Genomic DNA, 17,921 nt, shown 5'->3' with positions numbered 1-17,921 from the left:
TGGGCTCAGAAAGTGATAAGAGACAATTCCTTGCTATTCTCTAGATAGGTGAACATCTTTCCCAGCTCTCTGGCTGCAGCACTGGATATGCTGTATCAGTCTGAAAAGTTAGAATAGCTGATAAAAGACAGAAAGAAATAGTCCCCAAGGACACCCTGAGGCTATATCCACATTAGAGAGTTATAAAGTTTTATGGTAGTTAAACTGCTATGACTTCCCCCAAGAGAACCCAGGATTTGTAGTCTTTTGTGAGGGTGCTAAGAGCACTTTTAGTTCCCTATCTCCCCTCACATAACGATACATCCCTGGTTATTTATGGAGAAGGCATTACTGTTAAATCAGTCTGCTAAAACAGATCCACTTCAACCTTTTGTTTAGTTCCCCCAGTAATATATGGTATTGATTACTTTCTGAATATATCCAGCTATATTTTATTAGGTATTTGTTTGTATTATAGTGAAACTTTAGGTAGAACTAAGAGACAGGGCATTGGAATCATACCATGCATCCCAGCATTGTGAGTGTAGCAAAAAGGGTTGCATATTTATTTTATTTATTTATCGTCCACCTTTCTCACTGAGATTCAAGGCAGATTACACATGGCAAGTCAACGCAATCATTAGGATGTAACAACCAAAGTAATTTGAGTAGGATTACAGAAATCTGAAACAAAGCAAAAGGTATGAAACATGATATTTAAACAAAACAGAAAATGGTATTACATAAGCAGAAGAAAATGTAGTGGGAGCAGAATAATACATGCAACAAACATGTGATACATACATACATAGTGGTCTGGTGCCCAGTCCTAAAAGCATCTTTCTGAACCATTTGATTAGACTATAGCTCCATTTCATTTTAAGAAATGCCCTCTTCAACAGTTCTGTCATATGCAGTTTGTGGAAAGGCAGAAGTTTAGAAGCCTTCCTGACCTGCCCAGGAAGGCTGTTCCATAAGGTGGGGGACACAACAGAGACTGTGAATATGTGCACTTGTTCATTTTGTCCATTTGCAAAAAGAGGAGGTTTAAAGGAGAAAAGGAAACAGAGAAAGGTGAGGATCTGAGGAATGGTATGGGGAAGGAGTATAGCTGCCAATTCCTAGTTGGGAAATTTCTGGAGATTTGAAAGTGGAGTCTGGGGATGGAGGGATTTTGAAAGGGACCTCAGCAGGTAATGTTATAAAGTCTACTCCAGGAAACTGATCTCTGTCATCTGGAGATCAGTTGTAATTCCTGGAGATCTCCAGCCCCACCTAGAAGCTGGCAATCCTAGGTGATATGAGGAGAAATGTGATGCCCCCTGAATCTCCTTGCAAGTTCCCCACCATGCAACTGAGACCACTCCAGCAGCTGAAACTGCACAACTGGGCCCAGTCCAGTGGCCAGCACCAAGCAACTGGGCCAAATTTTCCTGGGTAGATGCTGCTAAGGGGAGGGAAGGAAGGAAAGCTGAAGACAGGGGTGCAATAAAGATAGGTTGGATGGTGGGGGTGGTAAGGATAGAAAGAAGCAGGAAAAAGTAGAGCCTATTGGGCTTTCAGGGAAAGGAGAGAGGAAAAAGTGCAGGAGGGAAAATTGTTGTCTCAACCTGATGTTTCCATATAGGCTCTCTGAAGAGCCAGAGTTATTTTGGCAATATCTTCCTCAGCAACCCTGTGTGGCTCCTAAACAGATCTGATAGTTTTTGTTTCTAGGTCTACTTGCCCCTGAAACAAGAGATTAGGAACATTTTCCAAACCTTCTAAAATTAAATTTTGTAAAAATATAATCTTGAAGAACCCTGCAACAATCACAGTCTGTGAGGACTATTGTGAAGATGAGGGATAAATGTTTGTCCTGCATTGATATAGGAAAGGGAAGCTTAGTTACCTCTGAGATGGGCTGAGCTTTTGCTATATCAGAAATGGGAAGGAGAATCTAAAGCATGGCTCCAGCAGACCAGACAAAGAGCCGCCGATTGCTTCCAAGGACATGTCTGGTTAGAGTGGATCATGAGAACTGAGAAGCACCTATGTCTCCCAGCTGAGTGTTCTGTCACACTGTCTCCCACAATCATCTCTCTTTTCCACCTACACTCAGCTCCCCCTTTTATCCAGATCATATGGTGGCTCTATATGAAAGGAAGGTGGGAGGTACAATACTTCCAGCGCTGGCTGAATCTGCCTCAGCCAATTGGCATCCACGGTGCACCTGGTTGCTTGGCAACAGAGGATGCAGAGAAAGAGAGAAAACGCTCCTTCCAGTAAACAGTGAGGTAGGAACAAGGGGGAAAGAGAAACTAAAAATAGAGAAAGAATAAAAATAAAGTTGATTAAAGCATCATGAAAGGGGGCATCTACAGGACAAGGTGTGTTGGGAGGGATAAACAAAGTCATTTGTAGGCCTAATACAGGTGAGAATGTCAACATGCTATATCCTCAGCATCTCACACAATAAGCAGCCCAATAGTTTCCACAGATTAGACCTTTTACTTTTTCTTATTACCAATGCACTGTAATTTACAGCATATCGGGACAGGCGTATCTGTATCTATCACATAGGTATATATATAAAAAGGTGCTATTTTGTGTGTTATGGCACACTTTTTTAGATGTATGTTTGTATTGTGAAACTGCTGTCTCTTCAGGGATCCATGACAGTGTTATTATTCCTTAATTAATGTTGATGTTTCCTCAGTAGGCTATACTTGTTAGGAGATGGTTCCCCAATGGCTCTACTGAAGTGAGTTTAGAAGGTGTGAGATCTCCCAGATGAAAGATGGACGTGTGTATGTGTGTAGCTGTAAAGGGAATTTTAGCATGGTAGAAACAGAGAACAGCTGTGTGTTGGCTGAAGGTTCCTGGGGTTACAAAATCTCTCCCTGGGGTCTGGCATGGGGTAAGGGGTCTCCTGCCTTGTATAAGTTCCTCTTTGCCCCTACCTGTGCTCTACTTATATATTTGTAGATATAGCAAATAACTATTTTTAAAAAACAGTCTTCACTGTTCTCTCTCCTCCAGGGAGAAAAACATCTGAAAAGTCCTTGAGACTCCTCACAGCTTAGACAAGATGTAACAATATTCTACCATATTGTTAGGCCACAGGGTATGGTTTACACGGATTTGCCTTAATTAAGTCATCAATCCATTTCTTTGGCTTCCAGTAAACAGAGTTACCTTCCTCTTCGCTGTCACCCACTAGTTGAAATCTCTCAAGAACTCTTCCCCTCCTCTGACATATTGTCTGACATATGCATGAAAAATAGATTACCCACACTACCACCAACAAATCTGCTCCTAGCTTGGCTCTTGGTCATGGAATTCTGACTCCATTCTCTGGCTGCTTCCACACCCTGCTGAATATTGCAGTGGGGAGAGCCAGCATGGTATAATGGTTAAGAGCAGCATCTGGAGAACCATGTTTTATTCCTCACTACTCCACATAAAGCCTGCTAGATGACCTTGGGTCAGTCAGTTTTCTTAGAACTCTCTCACCCACTCACAAGATGACTGTTGTGGGGACAGGAAGGGGAAAAAAACTATTATAAGCCACTTTGAGGCTCCTTAAGGTAGAGAAAAGCGGGGCATAAAAACCTATTCTTTTGTTGTTGAGTTATAGTAATCATATACATATCTAGACAAGCCAGCTAAGTTGTGAATGATTGCTAACACAGTGTGTGAATACAGCCTCAGCTATCTCAGATCTTGACATACCTTCTGATAATCCCAGCATATAAGTAGCTATTGACTGCATGTGATAAGTTGCCTGCAAGCAACCAGGCAGGGAAAACTGTTTCTAAAATAGAAGATACATGATTTCTCTCTCTCTCTTTGGCTGTCCTTGGGTCACAACTGACTAACATAGGCATATATGATTTAGTTGTAAGCTGTCTCGAGCAAGTCACCAGAAAAGCAGCACATATATTTATTCAACAGATAGTTGGCTTTTAATATTTCTTTATGGGCTGGGAATTTAAAAGCTTACTTGCAGGTGTCCTAACATATTTCTATTATTCCAAACCCAATGCCATCATTTGTTGAGGCCTTCTCATATTAGGGCTCACATTAACATGACCAAGTATTCTTGGGACCAAACTAACGAGTAAGGTAAGAGGGAGACCACTCTCATCATACTTCAACAATTAGGTTGTTTACACACACACCCACTCCCAGATCTATCTTTTGTTCCTAACAGTACACATTTGTTTGAGTTTCACTTGTAATCAGTCCCTTACATTGATTTGCTGTTTAAATAACTTTTAACAATCCCTGGGCCAAGAGAGGCTAGATTGAAGACAACCAGGGAGCAAGCCTTCTCAGCAATGGCCCCTCGATGGTGGAATCAACTTCCAGAGATGGTGCGAGCCCTGCGGGACCTGAACCAATTCCGCAGGGCTTGCAAAACATTTCTTTTTCAGCTTGCTTTTAAGACAGAACCTGGCTAAACTGATTTGTAGCCATCTAGCCATCTTATGTATGATTATGACGTATAGTATTTATAGCACCTATTTTATCTATTTTTAACTAATTTATTTATGTAATTGATTGTATTTAAAATTGTTCTTTATATTGTTTTATTGAATCATGGAATTCCATGTCTGTGAGCCGCCCTGAGCCCGCCTTTGGCGGGGGAGGGCGGGATACAAAAATAAAGTTGTTATTATTATTATTATTATTATTATTATTATTATGATAACCAGTTTTGTTTGCTTCTACCCAGTCTGCTCTCTTCTTTTCTCAGTGGAGACATGGGCAGGTTTAGCTTTCCAGCAGGAAAACCAGATTTGTGCAGAATGTTATTTTGTTTGTCTGGTATGATAAACCAAACCAAATCCAAACTCTTTTTTCACTCCATCCCTTTACCTCATGATTACCACCATTACATTCTGAGAGACCCTCATATATATTCAAAACAAACTCTTCTGGATTAAGATCATTGGGCAATAGGTGCTTTGATTCCATAATCACCATGACAACTGTATCTTTCACAAGTAGAATGTGAAATTACTGTACACCACTTAGAGCTGTGACTAGCATGATGATGACGACGACGACGATTATATTGGATTTATACCCCGCCTTTCACTCTTAATCTCAGAGTCTCAGAGCAGTTTACAATCTCCTTTACCTTCCTCCCCCACAACAACACCCTGTGAGGTAAGTGGGGCTGAGCTCTCCCAGAAGCTGCCTTTTCAAGGACAGTTCTGCAAGAGCTATGGCTGACCCAAAGCCATTCCAGCAGCTGCAAGTGGAGGAGTGGGGAATCAAACCCAGTTCTCCCAGATAAAAGTCCACACACTTAACCACTACATCAAACTGGCATCAAAGAAGGCATGGGGCTCTGGACAGTTCTCTCAATTCCTGATCTTAACCAGTCCCATAGAAAGCATGTGTGTTCATGACTGGGGCAGGGGTAGGGTGCAGGGCAGGGATAGGGTTGAATAGAGATGGTTGGAGAGAACCTGCTCAACAAAGTCATGTAACCATCACTTCTGCTTATTAGTATTCACTCTTAGTACTGTGAACTTTAAAAATAAAAAAGTGAGCCACTTTAGTCATTGTTTTGGTCTGACTTTTAGGAAATTTTCCTACAGTAAATTCCATTTTTGACATATTCCACATCCACATTAGCATTGGATCAAAGGGCAAGGTCATCTTCTGATACCACATGAACGAGGGGTTCGGCCCAGTGGTTTCCCAGACTTCAGCTATATAAGGTAGAATCACTTCAATCCTATTACACAACCAACTCAAAAACTCATAGTTAATGAAACTAGCAGATGTAGATGGACTTGAGCTTTTGTAGAAACAGGAAGCAGACACAGGATACACTATCATTCTGAGGCCCTGCTTACCTTCCCCATATATGTGACAGTGACCCACCCAACCCCCCTCCAAAAAAACTTTGAAGGACTACCATCTACAAATGTTGAAGAACATTACTTTATGGTAGGGTTGCTACCTTTTCTCCCCCCCCTCCCAATTTCCAGTGGGCATTCTTCAGGCCCACAATGTATTAAAGCGAACTAACTCTGAGGGCAGGCTCCCAAATATGGGCTCATGGAATTAATACCTATTGAAGAACTCTGCATTTAAAGATCACACCACTGAAGCCCAGAAACTTACCTTGCAGCATTTGGTGAACATAGAGAAAGTATGGGAAAGATAAAAGATCTTGAAAATTCAGTGGAAGAAGAGTGATTTCTATGAGAATGCCATGTTGATCCATGCTTTTGTAACCTTATAGTTAGAGCTACTATGATACACTCCCTGTGTGAACGCATGTGGGGGAATGCCCTTGAAGGCATCTCAGAAACTTCCACTAGTATGGAATGCAACAGTAATTAGACCTATAGAATTGTTCCTATGCTATCCGCTGTTATCTACCTATTCTAATATTACATTTAAATGTATCAATTGACATTAATAACATCAAAAACAAACCAATACAGAAAAATTGCTCTTTTTGTTGTTTGAAATTATCATACAATACAGAAATGCTATACATCCCGCTTGTCATTCAGTACAAAGTGAAGGGATTAATACATATTCCATGAAAGGTCCAAATTATGTAAATATTCCAAAATCCACTGGATTCAGTCCAAGATGAAGACACTAGCCCTTTATCCTCTGTTCTGAAATTATGGTCCACTGATGGACTGCACTTTACTAGTGACAGCACTACTTATTCCATTGGACACCAAATGCTGAACAATATTCATTACAACAACTACTTCCTCTGCACTGTTAAAATCTCATTCAAGTTTGCAAATCTCTAACTTCTTGTCACTATTTCAGAATCAATCAGATTTAGAGCTGGGCGTCTTCCGTGAAGGTGTCTCAGAAACTACAACTGGTATAGAAAGCAACAGCCCAGTTATTGTCAGTACTATGTGGCTGGGATGAAAACATATCTTGCCTATTTTAAAATAACTATACTGGCTGCCAGTTAATTTCTGAATTTGATTCAAGGTGCTGTTTAGGAGTTTAAAACCCTTCATGGCCTAAGACTTTTGTATCTGAAGAGCCATCTCACCCCATGTGCACTAATTACTCTCTTCTGGTTGTCATCTTTTGCTGCTCTCCCCATTTTTCTCTTGCTCTTTTGCTCTCTCCTGCTGGATTGGACACAAAGGTAGGTGGGAACTGCCAGGAGACTGTCCACTTGAAGTGGGCAACTAGTAAGCCTATGACATGGCCATTTCTGCCACTACTTCTCTTGTTTTGTGGGCCCAAGCAAGCTGTGGCAAGGAACTGATGGACCGAGAAATTGACTATATCTGTAATTTTGCTTGGTCTTACTTGTTCAAGAGAGAGGCCTAGGTCACACAAACATCAGATAACGGGGTAAAATTTATCCTGGACTGTGCCAAAAGGTAGGGATTACACTTTTTTGGGGGGGGGGGGAGGGAACCTCTGTACATAAACTAGCACATCAGATACAGGGCTGCCAATGGTGATGAACCATACTTTTTAAAGTTTAGAAGTGCTGTACAAACAGGGAAAGGATTGTAAAAGGGTTAATTCTTCACTGAAACAAAGTCTTAAGTGACAGGCTGCTCCAAGCAATCTGATTGGTTAGCACCAGCTGAGCAAAGAGAGACTTGAGAGCTGCATGTGTAGGAGAGAGTCAATCAGATTTCTGCTTTGACTGAGCTGAGTACTGACAGTCTGATTTCAGCCCTAGCTGAGAAGAGTTGAGTACTGACATTTTTGGAATTCAGCCCTGATTGAGAGCAGTAACACAGAGGACTGAGGGGAAGTTGGGAAGGGAGTTTGGGAAGCAGGAAGAGACTCCCATTAAGGCCAAGGAAGGGGATAGATCGTCTAGTTGAAGAATTTTCCTATCCAGTCATACAGGGAGTTAGCTCTGGAGAATGCAAAGATCCTTGGTCTGGTGTGCCTTGAGAGACCCTAAAAAGTAAAGGTAATCCCCTGTAAAAGCACCAGTCATTTCCGACTCTGGGGTGACGTTGCTTTCACAACATTTTCACGACAGACTTTTTACGGGGTGGTTTGCCATTGCCTTCCCCAGTCATCTACACTTCCCCCTCCAGCAAGCTGGGTATTCATTTTACTGACCTTGAAAGGATGGAAGGCTGAGTCAACCTCGAGCTGGCTACCTGAAACCTAGCTTTCGCCGGGATCAAACTCAGGTTGTGAGCACAGCTTAGGACTGCAGTACTGCAGCTTTACCACTCTGCGCCACAGGGCTTTTTAAGAGAGAGCCTAAGAGTTAGTTAAAAACTCAAGAGAAGTACTGGTGTTTCAAGAGGAGGGGTTTAGGTACTGAAAAGAGTATACCAGCCTTCTGGAAACCAAAAAAGTCAGAGAATTCTCAAAGAAAACACTGGAACAAAAGCCTCTCATCTTAAAGATTTAAATAACTATTAATAGCTTAAGAAATTCTCATTACACTGAAACATAAGAACTAAAGTCTGTGCAAGCACTGATTATAACTCAGAAATTTCAACCCCTAGTTTCACCTGACATTTTCCTTCTATGTTAAATAAAATATTTTATTTTTCAATTTCAAAATGACCTGAGTGCTGTTTAAATTATTTAAGTTAAAGGGAGATCCCAATTCTTCTCTCAGGTTCCTGGGCTGAGCCAACAGCCAAAATATTGTACCATGACAGGGTTCTTCAGCAAAGAAAACACTTTACTACAGTGGTTCAGTCCGTAAAGGGAAAGTAAAATGGAGGGAAAATCTGCAACCTTATTTGAAGTTTGTGTGAACTATGCCTATGGCAGTATATGAATGGGGATAGGGTTGCCAGCCTTCAGGTGGGGTCTGGAGATCTCTCACTTTTACAACTGATCTCCAGGTGGCAGAGATCAGCTCCCCTGAAGAAAATGGCTGCTTTGGAGGGTGGACTCTATGACATTGTACCATGCTAAGGCCCCTCCTCTCCCCAAACCCCACCCTCTCCCAGCTCTCCAGGTATTTTCCAACACAGACCTGGCAAGATGGAAAAGGAAGTGAGTGGCAAGAGCAGAATTATTTACAAAACTGAGGCAATCCCATTTCAGTGTTTCTGCACTTCTCTATTATTAAACAGCAAATCTTTTAGCTTCAGTTAAGAATGCTGTCTTTTCTGTACATAGATAGCATTCTTCACAGTTACATGAAGATAAATAGCTTTAATTGGAGGTGTTTTTCCTTGGTTGAGGCAGCATGGGCCCTTGTACCAACAGCTGGTCCATCCTCCTTTTCCCAGCTAAATGAAGTCAGATTGGCAGGATAACAATAGAAGAATGGGTGAGTAAGATGTTACGATTGCCTTGGAAACACATGCTCCCAGTCCCTGTGCTGGCGGAGGCAGGCAGCTCAGGCAGAATCACATCCATCCCCCACCCCCAGACTCTTCTCTCATGCTGAAAGAAGCATGGGAACATATGCCCCCACTGCACACCAGGATTCTTTTTTTACAGATATATGCTAGAGATCACACAGAGTGTAACAGTTGCACAGATTTTCTCCATATGCCTTGCTCTAATTTACCAACAAATGTTCAGTTACCAGCCCCCCAAAATTCAAACATATAATATGGAACCCTAAAAAATCAGAAGAATTAAGATGGAGGAAAATATCAAAATTGTGAAGAGAAATACTAAGAAGTTCCTTTGACTTGCAAGGGTGCACACAAGTGTGAGGGAGTGGGAGAGAATGCTGAGTCCTCAAGAAATGCCATATATTTACATGTTCATCAACTCTGCTTTGGAAAGTCTCTCTCATCTGCTTTGTTTTTAAAATTTCTACATAGGATTTCACAGTATGAGGCTTTAAGAGAATTCTGAAAGAACAAGTGTCAGCACCCCTGCAGATATGGCTGGGGTCATGGGCCATGGCTCAATGGTAGAGCATCTGCTTTGCATGCAGAAAGTCCCATTTCAATACCTGCATCTACAGCTAAAAGGATCAGGTAATAAGTAAAAGACTGCCATCTGAGATTCTGCCAATCTGACCTTGATAGGCCAATGGCCTGGCATCTCAGAAACACATGATGCACTGTTTCCATTAACTAAAACCCAGAATTTAACCCTGTGGTTAAAACAACACATTTTGTTTTGCACCTTCCATTAGATACATATGACCCACAGACTTAAGCAAGTCAGTCTCCACTAGACTCCCAAGAATCACTTTAAAGGCTTGTTCACAGATTCCAGTAATTATTTGCACACTAGCAAAAAAACAAGCACAAATAATAGAACGGGGATATTATGAGCTCCTCTGTGACAAATACTGCTTTTCTGACAGAACTGAATGTGTTTTTATCAGAGCCAACCTGGACATTAACCTAAAAAAAGATAGCAGTATAAACAAGAAAACAGCACAATTCCACTGGATAATTAAGTGTAGTTACCAAACAGGAGGGGGGAAATGTGTAAATTGTATTTGGCTGATAAAATTAAATGGCCCAGCCAGTTGTATGATATCATGCTGCAGGTGGCTCATGGGATGGGGGAATTCCAACAAAATCAAAGGTGAATTTTGAAAGTGACAAAATACAATCTAAAAGGCTTCTGTATAAACCTAAAATGTACAAACAATTAATGGCTATCAATTCATAAAGCTGGTTTGCACTGTTTGGATGGACATTTAGTGTCTCATTTTATTGATACAAAATTTTCTAGGCCATTTTTCTAAACATTCAAACAGCTGAAACAAAACCAAAGGAAAATTGTGAAAATATATTAATACCAATAACTTAAAAACAACCAGTAAACTCACCAGGGACTCCAGCCAAAATTGAATCAAAACAAGAATTTTTTTTCCCAGCCATTACAGAAAAATGAGCAGGTGGAACATTCCAGACTCTCAAGCTGCCTCCACAAAGCTGCTTTCTTGGATTCCAACCTGCAGTAGTTTTGGTTTTGGTGCTTTCAGATGTCATGCTCTAATCATCCTCTTTGCAGGATTTTGCCCTCATTCTCAATACACTCTTTCCCGAACATGCTTTACTCTTAGAAAAGAATGGCGTGCATTTTCCTGCTGCAAAGATTCTATCCATATCAATGCAATTTCCCCACCATTTTTTTTTTACCCTGTGTGACAATACAGGACTTTTTGAAAACTGGAAATTGCTATTGCATTATAGCATGACATTGTTAGAATGATCTATAATTTACTTCAATTTTCAAATTGTAGCCCATCTGAATTTCCAGTTTTTGTTTTTTAAAAATGAATTTGCTGGACCTTTTTGCCATGGAGACATAAGGGCAAAAGTGCAGTTGGGTTTTGTCCAGATTGTCTGGAAATGAATGGGGAAGGGAAACTGCAAGATGGCTGAAGCTGGGTGGAAATCCAGTGCTCAGCTGCAAAACACTCCCCGCACTGAAGCTTGTGCCTCTATATTTGTAGTGACTATGTAAGCAGACTAAAGTCTTGCCATGTGGAAGCAGTCTATAATATAGTGGGTTCTACACACTAAAGAGGAGAGGTGGTAGTGAATAACAGCTCTTTATTAGGTAGAAGAAGAAGAATTGCAGATTTATATCCCGTCCCTGAATCAGAGACTCAGAGTGGCTTACAGTCACCCATGTCTTCTCCCCCCACAACAGACAACCCTGTGATGTAGGTGGGGCTGAGAGGGCTCTCACAGCAGCTGCCCTTTCAAGGACAACCTCTGCCAGAGCTATGGCTAACCCAAGGCCATTCCAGCAGGTGCTAGTAGAGGAGTGGGGAATCAAGCCTGGTTCTCCCAGATAAGAGTCCACACACTTAACCACTAAACCAAACTGGCTCTCAGCATTATAGGTGGCTATAATGGTACAGCATTATAGGTGGCTGTACTGAGAGACTGGTGAACTGGACTCATGGAGCCAACTATATACAACTCAGGGTTCCCGCGCAAGCACGTTATTGGGTCATTCAAACTGGCGGGGACTTGTGATTGGTGTAGGGCAGCAGGGATTTGGATCCTACAGCCCATTGTTTCTAAGTCCCCAAGCTCTGTTCATATGGCTCCAATGAGCCAGGCAGGAACACCCAATTCAGTCCTCTATTGAGTCCACAAACACAACATCCCTCCCCCCTTAGTTCACAAGCCCTAACTGACATAGTCCTTTAGGTACGCTGGCTTGTGGTGCTTTCGCATCAACTGCCTGAGCACTGGAGTGGACGATGGAGCAGTTGTAGCTTCTGGCGTGGTGAGCTGTGAGGCCGGCAATGCTGGACTTTCATTTGGCGATTCTGGATTCCCAGAGGTCTCGGGTGAGGAAGATGGACCACCGCAAGACCCGCGGAGAGAGCATTTGCAGTGTTTGGTGGTTGGGGGCAAACAGACCCAGTAAGGGCTTGTGGTCCGTCAGGATGGTGAAGGGCTGGCCATACAGATAGTCATGAAATTTTTTTATCCCCACCATGATGGCCAGGCCCTCTTTGTCTATCTGCACATAGTTGGGCTCTGGCTTTTGCAATGTCCTGGAATAGTAGGCTACCAGGACCTCTCGGCTGTCTGGCAGCACATGGGCCAAAATTGTGCCCACACTGTAGGAGGAAGCATTGAAGGCTAAGACAATGGGCAGCCACTCGTCAAAGTGTGCCAGCAAGCTGTTAGAAGTCAAAATGTCCTTTCCTGCCTGAAAGGCAGCGGCTTGCCAGAGGCCCCAAACCCACAGAGACCTTTTGTCCAAGAGCCTATGCAGGGGCTCTGCTACTGCTGCCTTGTGGGGGAGGAAGGCATGGTAGAAATTCAGGAGTCCGAGAAATGCCTGTAGCTCCACCTTGTTTGTGGGGGGCAGAGCATCACAAATAGCCTTAATTTTGTCCCGTGCTGGGTGTATTCTGTTCGTGTCCACTGTGTAACCCAGCACACCCTTCTCCCTTTTCACCTTCAGATCAACTCCATCAAACCACTGCAGCACAGCCCGGAGGTGGGAGGCAAACTCTTCTGCAGTGGCCATGGCGATCAGCACATCTTCGAAGAACGGCTGAACCCCGGGGATACCTTTAAGGAGAGAGTCCATTAAGTTATGAAAGATCCCCGAGGCCACGCTGACACCGAATTGCAGGCGCTTGACCCAGAAGGCTCCCTGGTGTGTTACAATGGTTTGGGCCTCTGCGGTGGTGGCATCTACTGGGAGCTGCTGATATGCTTGGGCCAGGTCCAGCTTCCCCAAAATCTTTGCTCTCACAAGGGAAGCCAGCACATGACTGACTATGGGGACTGGATATGTGTGGCCTTGCAGCACCTTGTTAATTGTGCATTTGTAGTCTGCACAAATGCGGAAGCTGCCATTAGGCTTTACTGAGGTGATGATAGGGGTCTCCCACTTTGCGTTGGCGACTATCTCTAGTACCCCTTGGCCATGAGGTGGTCTAACGTGTCCTCAATTTTAGGCCTCAGGGCTAGGGGAATGCGCTGCGCCTTCAGCCTTATTGGCTGCACATTCGGGTTCAGTTGTAAGGCCACAGGGGGTCTGGTGTACGTTCCTAAAGTGCCATCAAAAATGGCGGGAAATTCTCCACAGACATTCTGGAAGTCTCTCTGCAAAGGAGCCAAGTGGATTCCCATAACCCAGATCCCCAGGGTCTTGAACCACAATCATCCCAGCAAACTACATAGGTCCCCTTCCACTACTATTAAGGGTAGCTTGCCCGAGAACTGTCCATATTTCACACGGATAGCCCCAATCCCCAATACTGTGACCTCTCTTTTCTGAAAGTCACGGACTATGAACGAGGACGGATGTAGCCAGGATTCCACCTGCCCCCCCAGGCACATCCTCTGAAATGTTTGGGCTGAGATGATTGTCTGGCCTGCCCCAGAGTCTACCTCCATTGTGCAGAGCTTGCCTTCGATAAGCACAGTCACTTCAAATTTATCAGAGGAGGGAAGGGGAAGTTGGCATACCTGATCCTCCACTGTGGTGTGTACCTGGATGTCTTCCATGAACGTGACCTCATGCCAGCCGTCATTTTTCTGCTGTGTTGCACCCCCCTGGGCCTGGCGTAGCAATTTTGAACAGCAAACGCGTGCCAGATAGCCGGTCTTTCCGCACGTGTGGCAAATGGCCTCCCTGTACTTGCAGGAGCGTTGCTCGTGGGGTTCCCTGCAGCTTGTGCATCCTCAGGCTGACACAGCTTTGGTTGCACATGGTGGCAGGCGCCTCAGGGCCTGTTGACTTCTGGGTCTGTTGACTTCCTCGCAGTCTTTAGGGGTGGAAACTTCACGACCTGTGTGCCCCAGTTGAGTGCCATTCCTTGTGAGATTTCTTGTATGCGGTGGCTTCGCTCAGGGCGTCCGCCAGGGTGAGGGTCTTATGGACCGCCAGCCTCTCCTGCGTTTTTTTGTCCTGGAGGCCGGTTACAAAACTGTCAAGCAGGGCTTTTTCGAGGTTGGAGAAGATACACTCGTGGGCAAGGCAGCAGAGTTCTGCTAGGAAGGTGGCAACGGTTTTCCTGGAACTCTGATTCCGTTTGTGGAATTCGATGCACTTAGTCATGCAGGTCAGCTGGGGCAAGAAGTGTTCAGTTAGCTTCTCTATAATGGCCTTGTACATGGCCTTGTTCAGCGTTGCGGGCAAGAGAAGGCTCTCGGCCAGGTCTAGCATGTCCATACTGCAGATGCTGAGCAAGAGATGCTCCTGCTGCTCCTCATCTGTGATCTTATGGTAGAGGATGAAGTAGTTCAGTCGCTTCTCCCAGGTCTCCCACCTCTCCGGGTGGGCAGGGTCGAACTCCAGGAGGTACCCATGTGGACCAGGCACCACAGCCATGTTGGACCCTGGCGTTGGTGGAGCGACAGTACTGGACACTGGATTACTCATTTTCAGGTCCTGGCTTGATGACCATTCTCAGCAATGGCGATGCGCGGAGCCGGGAAGCTGCAGCAAGGTGCAGTGCCAGTTACTGGGCTCGCCTACCAGGATCCCACCTTTGTCGCCACTATAATATAGTGGGTTCTACACACTGAAGAGGCAAGGTGATAGTAAATAACAGCTCTTTATTAGGTACAGCATTGTAGGTGGCTGTACTTAAAGACTGGCGAATTGGGTCCATGGGGCCAACTATATACAACTCAGGGTTCCCATGCAAGCACGTTATTGGGTCATTCAAACTGGGACTTGTGATTGGTGTAGGGCAGCAGGGATTTGGATCCTACTGCTCATTGTTTCCAAGTCCCCAAGCTCCGTTCATAAGGCTCCAATGAGCCAGGCAGGAACACACAGTTCAGTCCTCTATTGAGTCCACATACACGACACAGGGTGTTTTTACACTGACAGTTTATGACTCTCTATCACCACATTGGAAACTCACCTTTTACATTACCTAACATTACCTAACATTCTCACAACTGTTTTGCATCGTTGCTGCCCAAAGCATCTACATTTGTTTCAGTGAGATGATTTATGGTGCTGCTGTTGCAACGTTTTTGTCAAAACTAGTTTTAATCCGGTCATTTCTCTACAGGTGTTTCAAACCTGTATTGTAGAAGTTTTCATGCGTTTTAAAAGACTCCTCCAAAAGCCACAAGGTGCAGTAATTTGCATGAGAACTGACAGCACTTGAAATTTTTACATATCATTGCTTGCCTCATCTTGTAATTTAAATTTGTATTGTTTTTGCAGTGTTAACACGATTTCCAAGCAATTGTATACATTTAACTAAGCACTGGTATTCTGGCTACCCTATGATCAGAGACCACCCCCCCCCCCCATTGAAACGCTTTCAGCTATGCAAAATGAGTGCAGCAAATCCACCATTGTAAAAGGAAAATAATTAAAGCAGAATTGTGGCAGGCGATTTGAAGACCCTAAAACTCTGGATCAAACTGAATGTAAAAACACCCACAGTCTCAGACCTAAAGGCAGTTAACAGCCCTATTCTGCAACTGTTCTAATCTGAATGTGTCCAGAGCAGGGCCTGGTTTCCCACAATCAGCTAGTACACAGGATGAAAGAGGGAGAGGCATTGGTTCCAAGCCACAAAGGGCTTTAAGCTAAAACCAGAAAATTTAATTGAGTACTGCAGCACTTAGAGCTACCGGGGAAATGCCATAGATCTGCAATCAGACCTTTCCACTACTTTTAAAAAAAAGAACATAAGAGAAGCCATGTTGGATCAGGCCAATGGTCCATATTTTTATCTAACCCCCTCTTGAAGCTGGCTATGCTTGTAGCCGCCACCACCTCCTGTGGCAGTGAATTCCACATGTTAATCACCCTTTGGGTGAAAAAGTACCTCCTTTTATCTGTTCTAACCTGACTGCACAGCATAAGAATAGCTGCAAAGAATAGCTGCACAGAGCCCCAAAGGCAGCCACTAATAAATCACATAACAATAGCTGAGCCTAGATGGTACAAGGGGCAGTAAGATACTTCTATGGACCGGGAAGACAAAAGCTCTTCCAAATACCAAGCACTAGATGAAAGAACTGTTGCACACTGGGTTACCAATAGCCGCAAGGCTTATGGAAAACAGATCAGATCTATTATTAGCATACCTGAGGCTTCTGTGAATTCTACTGTAGATACTGTACTTTTGCATCCCTTCCAGTTTTGACCCTTTATATTATTATTATTGTATAGTCCCGTGGCACAGAGTGGTAAAACTGCAGTCGGAGCCCTATGCTCACGACCTGAGTTCAATCCAGTGGAAGCTGGTTCATGTAGCTGGCTCAGGTTGACTCAGCCTTCCATTCTTCCAAGGTCGGTAAAATGAGTACCCAGCTGGTTGGGGGGAAAGTGTAGATGACTGGGGAAGGCAATGGCAAACCACCCTGTAAAAAGTCTGCCGTGAAAACATTGTGAAAGCAACATCACCCCAGAGTCGAAAACGACTGGTGCTTGCACAGGGGACTACCTCTATCTCTATTATTATTATTATTCACACATCTAAATGAGGAGGTGGTTAGCCAGGGGCACTTCTGGCACTGCTCTTTTTGGCTCTCCTTCTGGCAGGTGTTTTAGCTATCAGAGATTAGCCACTCACTTCTTTCTTGGCTATCTTAGCTCCCTCTTAAGAGCTTCACTCTGTAATGTTGTAGGTCCAGAGCCCACTCACCCCACACTCAGGGCAGCAAGTACCATCACATGGGAAACTCCCGGGGAAGGACAATCCTGTCCTTGCTAATGGAAAATCCCCAACTCCTCTTTCAAAGAAAGAAGACCCAATTGGCCTCTTCAGAGGTGATCAGGCCTTCCTTTTTCCTCCACTAGCCAACTGGATGGAAGCCAACAGCTGGGGACAAAGATGGGGCCAAGTAGTACTCTGTCCCAAGTAGCCCCGCCTGGGTTCTTCGTTCTTCACCAGGTTCGGACTAGCGGGCAGGAGGGGAGGGGTGGCTTTTTTCATCGTAGGCATAGAATGTGTTGGCCTGGTGTGGGACGTAGGGGAGAGTTTAGCAATCTTGCTGGTGTACCATTCGCCTAACACACCAGCCAGTGCCCTACCGTCCCTGATGGAGGCTGTAACAGGCTGGGCATTGGAGCACCCTCGGCTTATAGTCTTGGGTGACTTCAATGTCCATGCCGAGGATGCAGCTTCCACTCGGGCGACGGACCTAGTGCTTTCCATGGCAGCACTGGGACTCTCCCAATGTGTAACAGTGCCCACACACCAGGCTGGGCATACATTAGACCTGATCTTTGCGGCGGGAGTTGGAGTGGATCAGATTTCTGCCAAGGCGGTGCCATGGTCTGACCACTATGCCCTGAGGGCTCATGTGGATATGCCACCTCTACCCCGGTTAGGCGGTGAGCAAGTTTTAGCTTGCCCACGTAGCCAGATGGACCCTTTGTGGCTTCAAACGGCTATGCGGGATCCCTGGCCCTCTGGCGACTTGTTGGATGAACTGGTGGAGAACTGGAACAACCAGTTCTCCATGGCCATCGACAAGATTGCTCCCCGACGTCCTCTGCATCCTCCATGGTATACCCTAGAGCTGCGATCAATGAAACAGCGATTAAGATGACTAGAGAGACAATGGCGACAT

Source organism: Heteronotia binoei, chromosome 5, assembly GCF_032191835.1.
Source record: "Heteronotia binoei isolate CCM8104 ecotype False Entrance Well chromosome 5, APGP_CSIRO_Hbin_v1, whole genome shotgun sequence".
Lineage (NCBI taxonomy): Eukaryota > Metazoa > Chordata > Lepidosauria > Squamata > Gekkonidae > Heteronotia > Heteronotia binoei.
Note: the sequence above shows the minus strand (reverse complement) of the source record.